At 36.3% G+C, this 15000-nt stretch overlaps 1 long non-coding RNA gene across 1 annotated transcript; it reads left to right on the top strand.

Moving 5' to 3' along the window:
- The first annotated feature begins 7297 nt into the window (after positions 1-7297).
- Positions 7298-9173, top strand: LOC108958790. Its single transcript, XR_005549118.1, has 2 exons — positions 7298-8536; positions 8838-9173. It is a non-coding gene; the product is annotated as an uncharacterized LOC108958790 (long non-coding RNA).
- Positions 9174-15000: the final 5827 nt, after the last annotated feature.

Consider the following 15000-nt stretch of genomic DNA (forward strand, 5'->3'; position numbering starts at 1 on the left):
TGCATGAAACTTAGATGGTAAAATTTTAAGCAAAAAAAAAATCAACGTTAAACTTAGATCGTGAGTTCTCTCTTCTTCTGTTTTTTCTTTTATTTTTCCAGATAGGTATCAAATTAGGAATTAGTTTTGTGGGACCTTCTAGGTTCCATATATTGGATGAAATTCAAAGTGACTTGTACTCACAAAAGTCAAAATCCATGAAACACATGATTTATGAAAAATGAAAATTAAAAGTTCAAAGTGATAAATCTCTGGTTGTTTTGCAGCCATCTTGAGAAGCTTTATCAATCGCCATGCCTTATGAGCTCTCTACTACGTGAACTTCTTTGTTACCATAAAGAGAAACGAATATAATCAACCTTAGAAAATTTAATTCCACTTCGTATGCTTTATATCATGCATACTAGCTCAATCATTGCATGAATTTTTTTCATTGAACTTAGATGGTAAAATTTTAAAAAAAAATTAACATTAAACTTAACAAAGATCACGACTTTCTTTTCGATAGAAATTGTATCATCAATTAGAGGGTGGGATGTTCTAGCTTTCATATAGTGGACAATGCGATTTTGTAAGTTTTTGTCTCATTGCGATTGATCTTATCCATGATATTGTTAAGTAAATTATGAGCACATTCTTTTACTTTTCGGAAGTAAAAAAAAAAAAAAAATTGGCCTTTCTCGATTATACTTCAAGATATTATCCAGATTTAAAAAATTGTAAAAAGGTTATATTTAAATTTATATGTCAGCATATGTATGCTCTGAGACTAGAAGTATTTGGGATTGAAAAAGTTAAGATGTTGGAAAATCAAGATTTATGAAAAACAAAAATTAAAAGTTCAAAGTGACAAACCTCTAGTTGTTTTGCAACTGTCTTGGCAATTTTGATCAGTTGCCATGTCCTCTGAACTCAAGTCTATGCAAACCTCTGTGTTACCAAAAGAGAAATTTACATAAATAACTTTAGAAAAATTAATTACATTTTGTACACTTCGGTCATAGTAGGTTGGGAAATCTCACTTTTAGCCCCTATACTTTGGTTATAAGTCCAGTCCTCATATTGTTCTATGGTGACAATTTAAATCACTTGGTTAAAATTACCGGGACAAAGAATTTTGCATCCCCCAATAATTTGGATGTAATCTCTTTTTCAAAAGAAAATTTTTTCCGATGATTTAGTTGGACTTTCCAAATTATTTAGGAGTCATTTTCCATTGGTCACACCAGAAAATTCTAAGCAATGTCTTTTTAGGGTACGTACTTGAGTCCATCGCATGATTTTAGGTACCCTAGACTCAGGTTAAGAGCATAACTTTAATTGTATGTGTTCCAGCTTAGTCGAATCGACATTTTTACCTCTTGAGTTAGCTCATGTTTTTAAGGTACATTCAGTTTACCGAAATGTTTTAGGGAAAATTGCTCCTTATTTTTCCTTCCATTTTCTTGAAAAGACATTTGGAGGGTGAAAAGTAAGAGCTTTCAACAGGAATGAAAGTTATAGAAACATGTCGGGTGTAGTTGTTTAAAGCAAACCCCGTATATATACTGTCAATTTTGGTCGTTTTGAGTTTTAAAGTTCAGATGTTGAAAACACGACAACCAAAATTTCTACCGAAAGTATTTTCATTGAAAACTTGTGGAAAGAAAAACAGGAAATTGAAAAAAATTCTCAGACCAAACACGCCCTCAAGTTCGGCACAAATTATTCTCCTTTCACACTCTTTCCTTTCTTACAAGGGTTTTCTTTATAAAGCGTCGGGATACTTGTTAAGTAATAAATAAAAATGTTGCCATTTTATATTACTTAGAAATTAACCCCCAAAAAGCGACACTTTTCCAATATTTCCATCACCCTTTGGGATGAAATCAGAACAAAGAAAGGAAAGAACAGAACATACCTGGCGCTAGTTCTTGATCCATGGAGGTTTCCAAGCCGTGCCGCGAGCAGGTAAAACTCTAAAGCGGAGAAGTAATTTCAAGGGACTGAAGTCGAAGTTGCTTTCTGCTCCCAGGGGTCTTCTTGTTTTATAATCGACCTGGGGATGGAGCCAGAGTTACAGCTGTAAAGACGATGTACCCTTCTCTTTTCCCGAATGACGTCCGCATTTCCAAATTTTATGGAAATTCCTATTTATTTTTTCTTTTCTTCCACCCTTCCCTTTTTGCAAAAAACATATTTCCATATATTTTTGTTCAATGTGCCGGCGGTGCAAAAATAATGACAAATATTACGATTTTTATGTTTAGCATGTAGATTTAAGGTTTGTGTTCCTATTCTGAGACGGCTTGTATAAAAAAAGACTTTTACATCAACAATGTACATAATATAAATTATATTTCAATGGACTTTTATCTTGTACAATGGCAATGCGAAATTTTCTTGATACAAATAGATTTTACATAATCAAAACAATCAATTTTTATTTTTAACACCTAACTTATACGGTAAATGGATTTGTATTTCCTTTCTCCGATTGTGTACCAAAAATATATATATACTTTTACAATGACGATATATGTGATAAAAATATCCATAATATATATATATATATATATAAATATATACACTTTTACAATGACTATATATGTGATAAAAATATCCATAATTTTTGTATTTGTAGTCATTATCCGTACTTTATGAACAACATGAGGAAAATCATTCTCTTAACTTTTATTTATATTGCCAACTCAAAAAATCATTTTAACATAATTTGAGCTTGAATTGCGCTAATGTGTTATTCTCACAAAAGAAATACATTGACATTTTTAATTTTACCTCATAAGGTGAGAATATATTCATCCTCGATTAATGAAATCATCATATACTTTTAGTTAATGTAAGTATTCTCCAAATCTTAATTTCAGAATTTTTGTTCTAAGAATAGAATAATTGGAATGGCTAAATAACTCTATTCACATTAGAACTAAGTTAACTGAATATGGAATTTATGCTTATTTTTAAAAAGTACGTATATGGGGAGGACAAAAAAATTTGATGGAAAGTTAATCAATGAAATTAGCTCATATTTACGTTTTTTCCATGTACACGGGCAAGTCTGAAAATTTGCAATTCTTTATAAAATTACTGAGGACCCTTCTTGAATTGTACACGTGTCACGGGAGAAGAAAGAGAGAAAAGAGATTTGGAAAGTTATCGGAGAGTGCGTACAGGAATCGACTCTTTTATAGCCAACCCTTATTTTATACAACGCATGCTAGGGGCATTATAGACTTTGTCATGATCGAATAATGTAGAGCACCTTTAGGATGCTTTGCAGACTGGTTTGATGTAATGCCAAACAGTGTACGAACAGTATCAAACGGTACAACCGGCCGCTAATGCATCGGAAATAACAGATCTAAAAACATTGAAAGAGGCGAAATATTCTTCCCCTTCCCGTGGCTTGTCAGACTTTTTCTTAGGTTGCTTTAATGCTTTTGACTCCTCAGCTCTTCTTCACTTTCTTCTAGACGTGAAGATACTTCAGATTCCTTCACACGTCATATTTGTTCTCGCGACTCGACCTCAACCCTCGGCCGAAAAAGATCCAATTTAGGATACTTTACTATGAAAAACTCCCTCACCGTATTCAAAAGATATCATCACTTCATCCTTGAGATTAATCATGTGAATTTATTCGATCACGATCATGAATTCTCTTAAACTTGTACTTCGTGTAACAGCGAGAATTATCGTAATTTGCATTTATACGTGTGATATATCTTAAAAGGAGGTCAAATGTGAATAACAAAGCCATTAATATTAAGTATAAAACCCTTATACACATATATACAATGTATTTAAATGATAGCCGGCATCACTGAAATTTCATGTGAAATGAAAGTATGAAAAATGGTATCTAAAATCGTTATAATCAATGCTATGAGGACATTTAAAAATGAAATTGATAAGGGGACTAAAATTACTGCCATAACAAAATATAGGTATCAAACTCGAAAATTCCCAAAAGTACGAGGATTGCAAGTGTAATTGTGTTTAGAAGCTCGTAGGCATAAGTACCACATGTCGATAATTGGTGTTCATCAAGCATATTTCATCCACTTTTGAATAAAAAATTGTTGCCATAAGGAGACTAACTTGCAGAATAAATTGTAATGGAATATTTTTACATGACCAAAACCAAATGTTGGGTAATAATGAGGATGATTTTTGCGACTTCCGCTATTTGATTTACGGCAATGCGTCACAAGTAGAAATCCAACGTCATATATCCAAAAGAAGTTCTTTAGAACCATTAAATGGACAAGGTGATTCAATCTTGCCGAATTTATTGGAGGAAAATTGACGACTTCAACCGTTACATTGACCTAATCTCCCACATTAAATATAAGAGACGAGGGCCAATAGCTATCTATACGATTGGATTGATTAGATTAGGATCGACATTCTGTACCATTAGATCATGAGAAATCAATGGCTGCGATTAGAGCGATTTTTCTTTTATAAATGAGCAAAACCTTATTTTAGTCTGGTATGACTATCTCCGTACATCCCCCTCTCTTTCTCTAGTTTCTACCCTTGCCGCTACGTAGCGACTATTTGTGTCCCCTCTCACGGCCAAAAAGGACCTGGCCTTTTTGGAGTCGGATTGCCAATTGTGGATGTAATCATTGGCTTGACCTAAATCGAGCCCTCCAGTTGGGTTTAATTTGTTGCTCGGGCTTACCTCTTAAAAAACCAATACGCGGAATTTTTGAGAAGGGAAAACCAAGTTCAAGCCTCTTGAGTGAGGCTAACCTTGAAAATGAAATGCTCTTTCCTAAATCTACCCGAATGTGCCTTTATGCCAAATTGGATCAGATGAGCATAAAGGGGCTTGCAGACTACTAGTTGAAACAAATGGGACATACATTCTAATGTGTACATTACCATTCAAAAGTTCGTAAGAAATGCATTGCATGAATAAATATATTCAAATACCTTGGTATCCCATCTAAACGCAAATTCCCCAATTTCCATAATCATTGCAGGTTGCGACAATGTACATTCCAATCATTATCACAACACTAATTATCAAAAACTCAAACTTATTATTTTTTTAAATACATTTTGCCAAATCCAATTTTGAATTTCAAATTTAGAATCATCAACTCTATAATGGCCATTCACTCTATTCCCCAGTTTCTACCTGTGAAAACCCATGAGATGAAATCGTTGATATATTCCACATGATTCAATGAACTCGGGTCCACAAGGAAGAATTCCCCCTTCCCCCATTTTCACCCAAAGCCGAGATGGTCTTTCGGAAACCATCGTACTTTCTCGGTACGCCCCAATCAGAGACGATCGAATTTCAACGTGCTTTTCCCCTTTTTCTTGCCCCCACCGAACCGTCCCATGTCGATTGCCGCCGTCGGTTTCGCCAAGGCTTGAGACGAAGAGATCATCGGACGGCGGTGGGGGAGGGGGGAAGCGTACGGAGGAGGAATCCGGTGCGGACAAGACGCGTCCCCCCGCACTGCCCCGACATTCATGACTCTCCTTCTCTCTCTCTCTCTTCTGCAGTTTGTCTTTCTCTCCACTGTTCTTCTTCATCTCGATCTCGTCCTCTCTCTCCTTTGACCGGACATGAGGCAGAACCCTCGGCTCTCTCTCTCTCTTCCCCGCCTTTGACCATTCAAAGCTGATCCGTATAGGAAGAAAAGAAACAAAAAATATCGACTCATCACGCATATTAGATCTGCTTTGGATGGTGGACGGGGACTAGGAAGGTCGAATTCCATGTATCCGGCGGAAAGTAACTGCTGTGTTGGCGATCAAAGAAGGATCAATGAAATTAGCTCATATTTTTAAAAGGTACGGAAAATGGGGAGGACAAAATTTTAAATGGAAAGTTAATCAATGAAATTAGCTCATATTTACGTTTTTTTGCATGTACCGTGGGAGGGGACACGGGCAAGTCTGAAAATTTGCAATTCTTTATAAAATTATTGAGGACCCTTCTCGAATTGTACACATGTCACGGGAGAAGAAAGAGAGAAGAGATTTGGAAAGTTACCCGAGTGAGCGTACAGGAATCGACTCTTTTAGCCAACTCTTTTTTGGATTTCCGACGACGGAAGTTTGTTTTATACAACGCATGCTGGGGGGCATTATAGACTTTGTCATGACCTAAGGATGTAGGGTACCTTTTTAGGATGCTTTACAGATTTGATGTAATGACTGCGGGAATTATAGACTTTGCACAATGCTTTGCAGACTGGTTTGATGTAACGTCTGGCTGCGTTATAGACTTTGATGTGATGCCAAACAGTACATGAACAGTATTAAACAGTGCTTTTGCTCCCTACTTTGAGCAAATTTTCTTCCCCCCGATGGCTTTTGTCAGACTTTTTCTTAGGTTGCTTTGGGACTCCTGTGCTCTACTTCACTTTCTGCTTGACGTGAAGATACTTCATATTTCTTCACACATCATACTTGCTGACGCGACTCGACCTCGGCCTTCGGCCGAAAAAGATCCAATTTCGTGATTATAAAAATTCGTTATGATCACTTCATCCTTCGAGGTTGGTCACATGAATTTATTCGATCACGATTGTAAACTCTTCTAAGCTTATATTTCGTGTAACAGAAAAAATTATCGTGATTCATACTTATATGTGTGATATATCTTAAAAAGGAGGTCATATGTGAATAACAAAATCATTAATATTAACTATAAAACCTTTATACACATATATACAATGTATTTCATATGAAATAAAAAATATGAAAAATTGTACCGAAAATTGTTATAATCAATGCTATGACAACATTTAAAAATAAAATTGGTAAGGGGACTGAAATTATTGCTAGAACAAGATATAGGTATCAAACTCGAAAATTCCTAAAAACACGAGGATTGTAAGTGTAATTGTGTTTAGAAGCTCGTAGGCATAATTACCACGTGTTGATAAATGGTGTTGATTGAACATAATACGTCCACTTTTGAATAAAAAATTATTGTCATAGGGAGATTGACTCGCGGAATATATTGTAATGAAATATTTTTACATGACCAAAACCAAATGTCGGGTAATAATGAGGATGATTTTTGCGACTTCCACTATTTGATATACGGCAACGCGTCACAAATAGAAATCCAACATCATATATCCAAAAGAAGTTCTTTAGAACCGTTAAATGAACAAGGTGATTCGATCTCACCGAATTTAGTGGAAGAGAATTGACCACTTCAACCATTACATAGACCCAATCTCCTACATTAAATTTAAGAGACGAGGGCTAATAGCTATCACCGTTATAGATCAAGTGGATCTACGATCATTTTGAAGGCTGGGTCCTTTAGACATTTAGCCCCTGAAATGTTCATGCATAGATGTTGTAAAATAGATATTCCGTGAAGGAAATGTAGTACTTTATGGTGCTCCCTAGTTGTGCATCCAATTTTGTTTTAAGCTGGTGTGGAACCTCTTATGTTGTGGAAATTGCACAAATTTTGCCTTTGTTACACCCTTCTCTTGTCTATAGGTGGTCAATGCTGCGGCAGCTGTAGATACTCTATCTAATCAAGTGATTGCAAAGGCATGTGATGAAGTCTGCTCTTGGCAAACTCCAGAAACAGAAGTTGGCGCTGAATGTAGGAGTTCCACCAAATCTTCTGCTGAAATGACTGGATGGATAAAACACGAATCATGTCCAACACCGTTCCTCAGGTGGGGCAAAGCAAGTTGAGACATCCATTTCTTGTGCACATCCATAATGGTGGGTAGATGAACAGACTGGCAGGAGCTCTTCATTTTGGCACCCGTTGCGACATGCTGCGATGGTGGCCATTGAATCATCTGCTGCCAGGGACAGACGCTTATTCCCTGATGTGAGATACAAAGATGAAGCTACTAAAGAGGAGTATATTCTATATCCTGCAAAATCTCAAGCAAAAGGACGGAAAACTGATGGCAATGACATAAGCTTTTCCTCTACATGTGAAGGAAATCCTGGCAAGCCTTTCTAGCATGACAATGGCATCTAAGTATCATCTGCTTCGTTGTTATAAAGTGCACGATCTTTTCTCAACATTTGCAAATATCATCATACTATTTCATCTGTTATTGCTCAACTCAAACTCCGATTAGCTCTCAGATGGTTGGTTGGGTGCATGTTATAATCATCCCTTAGTCAATTTCATTGTCTTGATGGACTTGGTAATAGTCAACTCTGTATATGCGATTTATTAAGTGAACACCTTTTGATGACAATGCCTACTCAGCCAGTAATACATGCACTGTCCACCAATTAACTAGTTGGCACTGAAGATGAAATGCTTGAGGATTATTTGGCTCTGAACATATGGAACCAACTATTGCGTTTGATTCTATAGATTGATTCTCTTCTGCTCCTTTGCAATTAATCTGACGATATTTCATCTTGGCACTGACATCTATATCATTGTGGGAATTCAGGTCGACAATGATGAAAAAAATGATGCTGCTCATGGAAATGGTGATCTCTCTATTAGACCGTATTTATGCATTGGCAATGACATCTACCTTGTTTGGGAACCATGCACAATGTAAGTTAAACAAATCAGCTGCAACTGTCTGGTTTGGTGCTTGTGCAGCCTATTGGGCTCGTTACCCTTTGCCCAAAATATCCGAGATTCTGATTGGACAGTACTGATTCTTTGTACATGCACTTTGCATTCCTGTCCTCTTTGTAGATTAGATATTTTTCACATTTGAGATCTGGAGAAAATAACATGGGGAGTTGCAATTCATTTGGCGTAACAGGCATTAAAGAGTTGTAGATTTTTTGAAATAGAGTGATGAAATTCCTGATATTGAACTTTTCTGCTACGTCTTGTCTTGTTTAAGGTGTGCGATGGCACTTGTGCATCAGAGAATCAGGCGTGTGTTTTACGCTTTTCCAAATCTGAGTGCCGGAGCGTTGGGCAGTGTTCACCGGCTACAGGAGGAAAAAAGCTTGAATCATCACTATGCGGTGTTCAGGGTTGTGGTGCCACAGGATATCCTGGACAAATCCAAAACATCGATATCTGGGAGCCAAGAATGAGAATGTTGAGTTGAGGATGCCTTGAATTTTGTAGGAAGAAGATAGTAGGAAGATTGTATTGCATTATCTATCTTCTTGGTCATCAGATTTTGGACTTCTTTTCCCCCTTTCTAATCTTGTTCGAGTTATGTATTGCATTTAGATGCCATATTTAAGTAGTAAATATTCCACAGTTATTATAAAGTTGGCCCTCGTGCTTTATTCTTATGAGCGAGAGAATAAAATATGCAGAGCAAGGAACCAGATAGATGGTATAGTAATTTGGAAGAAGCATCTGAAAGACTCAATAAATGGCTTCGAAGACTAGAAGCAGCGACTTGCGAGTGTAGCATGTTGCTGAGCTCCATTATAATGTATGTTATGGCCTCCTTGACCCTCTCTTGAGATGTCTTGTTGAGTTGAATTGCCCACTGGCTTGAAATTGGCTTTAGGCTTGGGCAACTTCTTTGAAAGACCCAGTCTATAAATTATTCGAATAGTTCGTGATCCCTGTCCTTCCATTGCCTTGTAATGATGCATGTCTCCTCTTCTAAGATCTTTTGAATTATTTGTGTAACTCAAAAGTTCTTATAGCAAGGTAATTTTTGCTGATTATAGCTCGGGTAGGTCATCAGTAAGTTATCACAATACAACAGTAGATGAATTTTACTTATATTTGAAGCTACGACAATGGAATCTGCAACTTATGGGGCAGAAGCTTTTACAGCCGAGCCAAGAAGAGGATACACGATAGACGCTACTTAAATGAAACAAAGATTGAATTTGCTTGAACTTTTTGCAGACCGTGGAACATCTTATTCTTCAAATCTTTACGCTCATTTTGCAACCTGCATCTAGAGAGAGACTTGGCAAATTCTATACATGAAAGGGTCCTTCGAATTTCTCGGCAAAATTCACTTCGATGTCGAATCCTAGATTCGGCTCATATCGAGATGTCGAACATGTTCTTCACCAAGTTGTCTGTCATGGCTCATATCGAGATGTCGAACATTTTCTTCGCCAAGTTGTCCGTCATCTGATTCACGACTTCCATGGCGCATTGTATGTCCAAACTCCAATTCTCGAACTCACCATACAATGCGGATGGGGATGGGTCCTTGGTAATTTTCGGCTCATATCAAGAATTCAAGTTAAGTATCAATGATTTTGATGAAGACGAGGACTTAAAACTGATGGTTCAAAAATAGGGATTTTTTATTATAAATTTTTAAATTTAGATATGTGTGATTATGTCTACATCCTTCAATCCTTTATATTGGTCAATAAAGAAATGAAAGTGACCAATAATTCAAACAATGGTAACCTCAATGGAGGAAAAAAAAAAAAAAAACTCTACTTAGGTAGCCTCCACTACTAATTACAACATTCGTTTTTTTTTAATATGTCAATTTCGAAATTTATAGATGTAAGTCCACCTTTTCGCTTTACAATAATAATAATTGACGCCATATAATAATATGTCAATTTCGAAACAATAATTTGACAAATAATTTATCCTTTGTCGAAACTAAAACATTCTGGAAACTTCTAAAACATTCTGGTGATCACAACACTGTTTCACTAATTTAATCTTTAAACCATGTGTAACAAGTTTTTGTTATGGTCAGCACGATCAACAACGCTTTTACAATCATTGTTCTATTTGGGTACGTGTCACCATGCACTTCGTAGCTAGGATTGTCCTTGCTCCCCGCTAAAATGACTCGATGATAATATATATATTATCAAATAGTTAATATTTACTATGATACAAATACCTACAATTTTTACCGTGTCGAAAAAATCATAAATTATGCCCTCCACTATGCTAATATCCCAATTTTTGTTTAGAAAAATTGCTCAACTTGTAATATACATATTGTACAAATGTTCATTCAATCCTAAATTTTTGTGCAAAATTTTAATTTAGTCCCATCACTGACATGCGGTCCAATTGTTGGTGTTAATCCTATGTAACACATTGCCATGTTCACGATTTTTGGCGCAAATTGATCAACAAGAATTGGTTAGAATTTCATGCAAAGGTTTATAATCAAATTAATAAAAATGAAAAGTTCAAGATCGAATTAACATTCATATAGAATATGATTTGGGACGATTTCCCCCATTTTAACCTTAAACTTATACCAATGTGACAAAAATCAAGGATTTTTTTTCACGCTATGCAAATTTGAGATTTTTTGTGACATAAAAATTTGGGTATTGATGTTATAATGTCTATAATTTAGGATTGCTTTCCGGTACTTTTTGAAATATAAGGGAAGCATAAAAGCCATTTGAATTGGAGCTACAACAGGCGAAAGTGAAGACAACGTATGAGCAGGCGAGAGGAGTGTAGGGACGGACCGATAATCATTAGAATTAGACCGTGGTCGGGGTACCACTGACGACGCTCTCTCCTATTTCACTTTTTCTTTTATTTTTCGAAAAATAAATAATTGATTTTTTTATATATATATATATATATATATATAGCGATCTTATCCTATCCACACCGAACTCCTGAACTCCATGGTCCTTTTCAAAGGCACGTGTGGCACGTTGCCTTCGGTTACTTCAGCTGGTATTATTTAATCTAATTTAATATATTATTTTTCTGGGCCCTCACATTGTAATTTAATTTAATATATTAGTTCGTCAATAAAAAGTTTCCATTTCAAAGTGCACCGAAATTGACAACGGGTTTGGGTAGATGCTTAAACTCGTAAAATTTTTCCATTAGTTGGCATTAGTTTAGTTTTTAGTTTTTGGATTACCATGAAGAATTTTTTTTTTTTTGGTAAAGATTACCACGAAGAATTCTAAACTGGTGTGCAACAAAATTTATTCAAAATTAATTTTTTATTGTAAAAAAATTTAAATCAATATATATTTGTAATAACTATCATTCATTTCTATTTCGTCAAAAAGTTATTGACAAAAAAACCTTTCAAAATGTAAATCGATAAGAAAATCGATAAAGGATGCGCTAAGAAAATTAGAGTTATGAAGACTTGAGGTAGTCGCAGCCCACTAAGTAAACAAAGTATTGAAATGTAAAGATAACATGAAGATAAAATTAAATAATTTATATTCATTACTTGATTGACGGTGCCTTTACTCTAACTAGAATTCTAATACGTATAGTTATTTCCGGCAATTATAAAAGAAAGCAATATGGCTCCTAAAATTCAGCAGCATGTATTTATATACGGTTACTAGACAAGCCCGCTACTCGATAATCAATAGCAGTTCTGCACTTTTCACGGCTAGCAATGGCCAATACTTTTGTAACTTGGGGCTCGACTTCCTAATGTTTAAAACGGCCCATTTTTCCCGGCTTTTATGGTCGTAAGCTTCCGAGATCTTCGGCTCCACTACATCATGATCATGTCAGTTCCATTTCTCGTAGCCAAACAGGCCTGCCCAAGCGAACTGTGTCTGAAACTATTGGTCCCATTAATTGGACAATCACCTGGTTCCTAGCTCGTAGTGATTTGTCTCGGTCGTGGCCTTCTTGTTGATAAAACCAAGCTTTATTCATCGACACTCATATTTAAGGACTTAATAATTTCCTTTTGTTTTTACCGTTTGCAAATCTTTTTAGTCGTTGATTGTCTATATTTGCCGACTAAAAGCTCCCAACAAAATTTTACTTTTATCATGTCTTGCTCGCCCTCTCCAAGTCCCAGTCGTCATTCGGGAATTTAGGCACTTTTTTGTGTCAACAGCTTCCCTCTAATATTGTGGCGACCCTAAGGGCGTGGCCGGGATGACAGGGGAGGCTACGCTAACCGGCAACCCAAGAAGCTAAACACATCTCATGTCTCACATCGCTCAGGGGAGGAGTCCTAAACTAGTTTATAAGGCTTGAGTTCTCTACTCTGTGTAACGCGTTTTAAAACTGCGAGGGTTGAAAGCCATCGGATGATTAGCTTGCAATATAAAGAAAATGAACTTAGATTGGCAAACCTACTAATTTTACCTAAAAAATTCCTCACATTTTAAAAATATGCTAAATTCCCTAATTTTATCATAAAAATTCAGTAGATTTGTCACATTAGCGTACCAACTCAAGATTTTTCGTAATACGAAAATTAGGTCGTAGTAAATATGACATTGATATATCGATTTAGAATTTATTAAAATGACAATCCTTAATTTTTTTTCCCCGTAACTTTTTTTGCAGGCCTATAAATTGGAATTGTCTAGTGGACACAATGACGCAGAGAATTAAATACATGAGGGATATGGTAGGGCTAGAGCACACATAATCTCTCCATAGTCACATGTGGATTATTAAATACTTAAAGTTGTACAGCTAGATGTCTAGTCCCAAGTATTTACCGCAGGGGACCAACTATTTATTAGACTCGGTCCAATCCGTACATATATAGGAATATATTCACACTACATAATAATAATAATAATCATAATGTGACATGATATCTTGAACTAAATTCCACTTATCAGACTCGATCCAATCCGCATCTTTAATCTATCTTATACAAAAGACCATTCTAAATTATTGTAGGAGTTACTTCATGTAACCTAATTTGAATTCGAAGTGGCTATCTCAATTAGGAGTAATAAATCATTCAAGCAATGCCTCATTTTAGTTTAGTAATAGATTTTGAATATAATTTAGAGTGCATTTAGTAACGTTTTTATTTCTTTATTTCTTTATTCTCGAGAATAGAAATCCGTTTGTGTCGGTTTTTATTCTCAAGAGTAGATTTGGAGCAAATACAAAAAGAAAATAAATAAATAAAAGTCTCTTTGTTCCTAAGAACAAATCAAAAAACAAGCATTTTCTCTTTTCTTTTCTTTCTTTTTCTCTTCTTCCTCTTCTACTCCTAGCCTATTGCCGGCCTTGGCGATGGCCGGCGATAAGCCAGACAAGACCCGGCGACCTCACGGGAGCCTCGTTTTGCCCCTGACGAGGTCCCCTTGAGCCTCGCCTAGCCACCACGAGGTTGACGTCGCCCAGCCGAGCGATGCCAACCTCGCGGTGGCTAGGCGAGGATCGAGAGCATCTCGCCGACGACTAGCTAGAGGAAAAAGAAAAAGGACAAAAAGTTAAAAGAAAAAAAAGAAAAATGTTTAAAATTATTAATAAATTAAAAGAAATTCTAAGTTGCAAAAAAATTTGGGGTTGTACCAAATATGTTTATGTTCCGAGAATAAAATTTTTGTGCAATTACAAAATATCTTCAAATGTTTAGAAATTCGTTCAGGAAATAAAAATAGAAAAAATTATTTCTGAATAAAAATTATTCTTGAGAATAAAATATTATCGTACGCACCATTATTGTTCGTTGAGACGTGACCTTTGAGATTCTAGATCGTTTGCTCTGAGAGTATATCTTATTTGGTCATCTTGTCACGACATTGAAACGTCTCCACATGTCGATTGCATCCAGGTACGTTGATCCTTTGTCTGGCCAGGTGCTTGCTGTACTATCGCGATTCACCAAAGAAACATCTAAGCCTTTTGTTGCTGTGATTACAGAGAGACCTGAAAGAGGCTAAAGTCGTGGTGAGGCGGGAGTATGGGATTTTGATGGCTATGTCTCTGATGGAGTTGGTGCTGCTGCTAACGAGCACTGTGCACTGTTGCTGGGTGAGAAGTTGGGAAGGGGTGATGTGGCGGAGAAGAAGCGGAGCATGATGATAATGGAAGTGCAAGAGGCATCGATGGCCAACGCGGCTAAGATGGCGGAGGTCAAAGCCAAAGATTTGGATGAGAGGATGCGGCGAAAGTGTGGGCAGTGGGTGAAGACTGATTTTGAAGGCTCAGCTTCCATTGAACTAAAATAGTTGCTTGCTCGGCTTGCCATATGAGAATTTCCTTGAGGTGGGCCACTACTTGGGCGGCCATCTTCTGCAGGATAGAGAATTTCTATGGATGAACCCTATCAATTTAAATATTGATGGCCATGTTGCCAGTTCTTTGAAGAATTGGGTTCACCTTAGTAGTTAATA

Source organism: Eucalyptus grandis, chromosome 3, assembly GCF_016545825.1.
Source record: "Eucalyptus grandis isolate ANBG69807.140 chromosome 3, ASM1654582v1, whole genome shotgun sequence".
Lineage (NCBI taxonomy): Eukaryota > Viridiplantae > Streptophyta > Magnoliopsida > Myrtales > Myrtaceae > Eucalyptus > Eucalyptus grandis.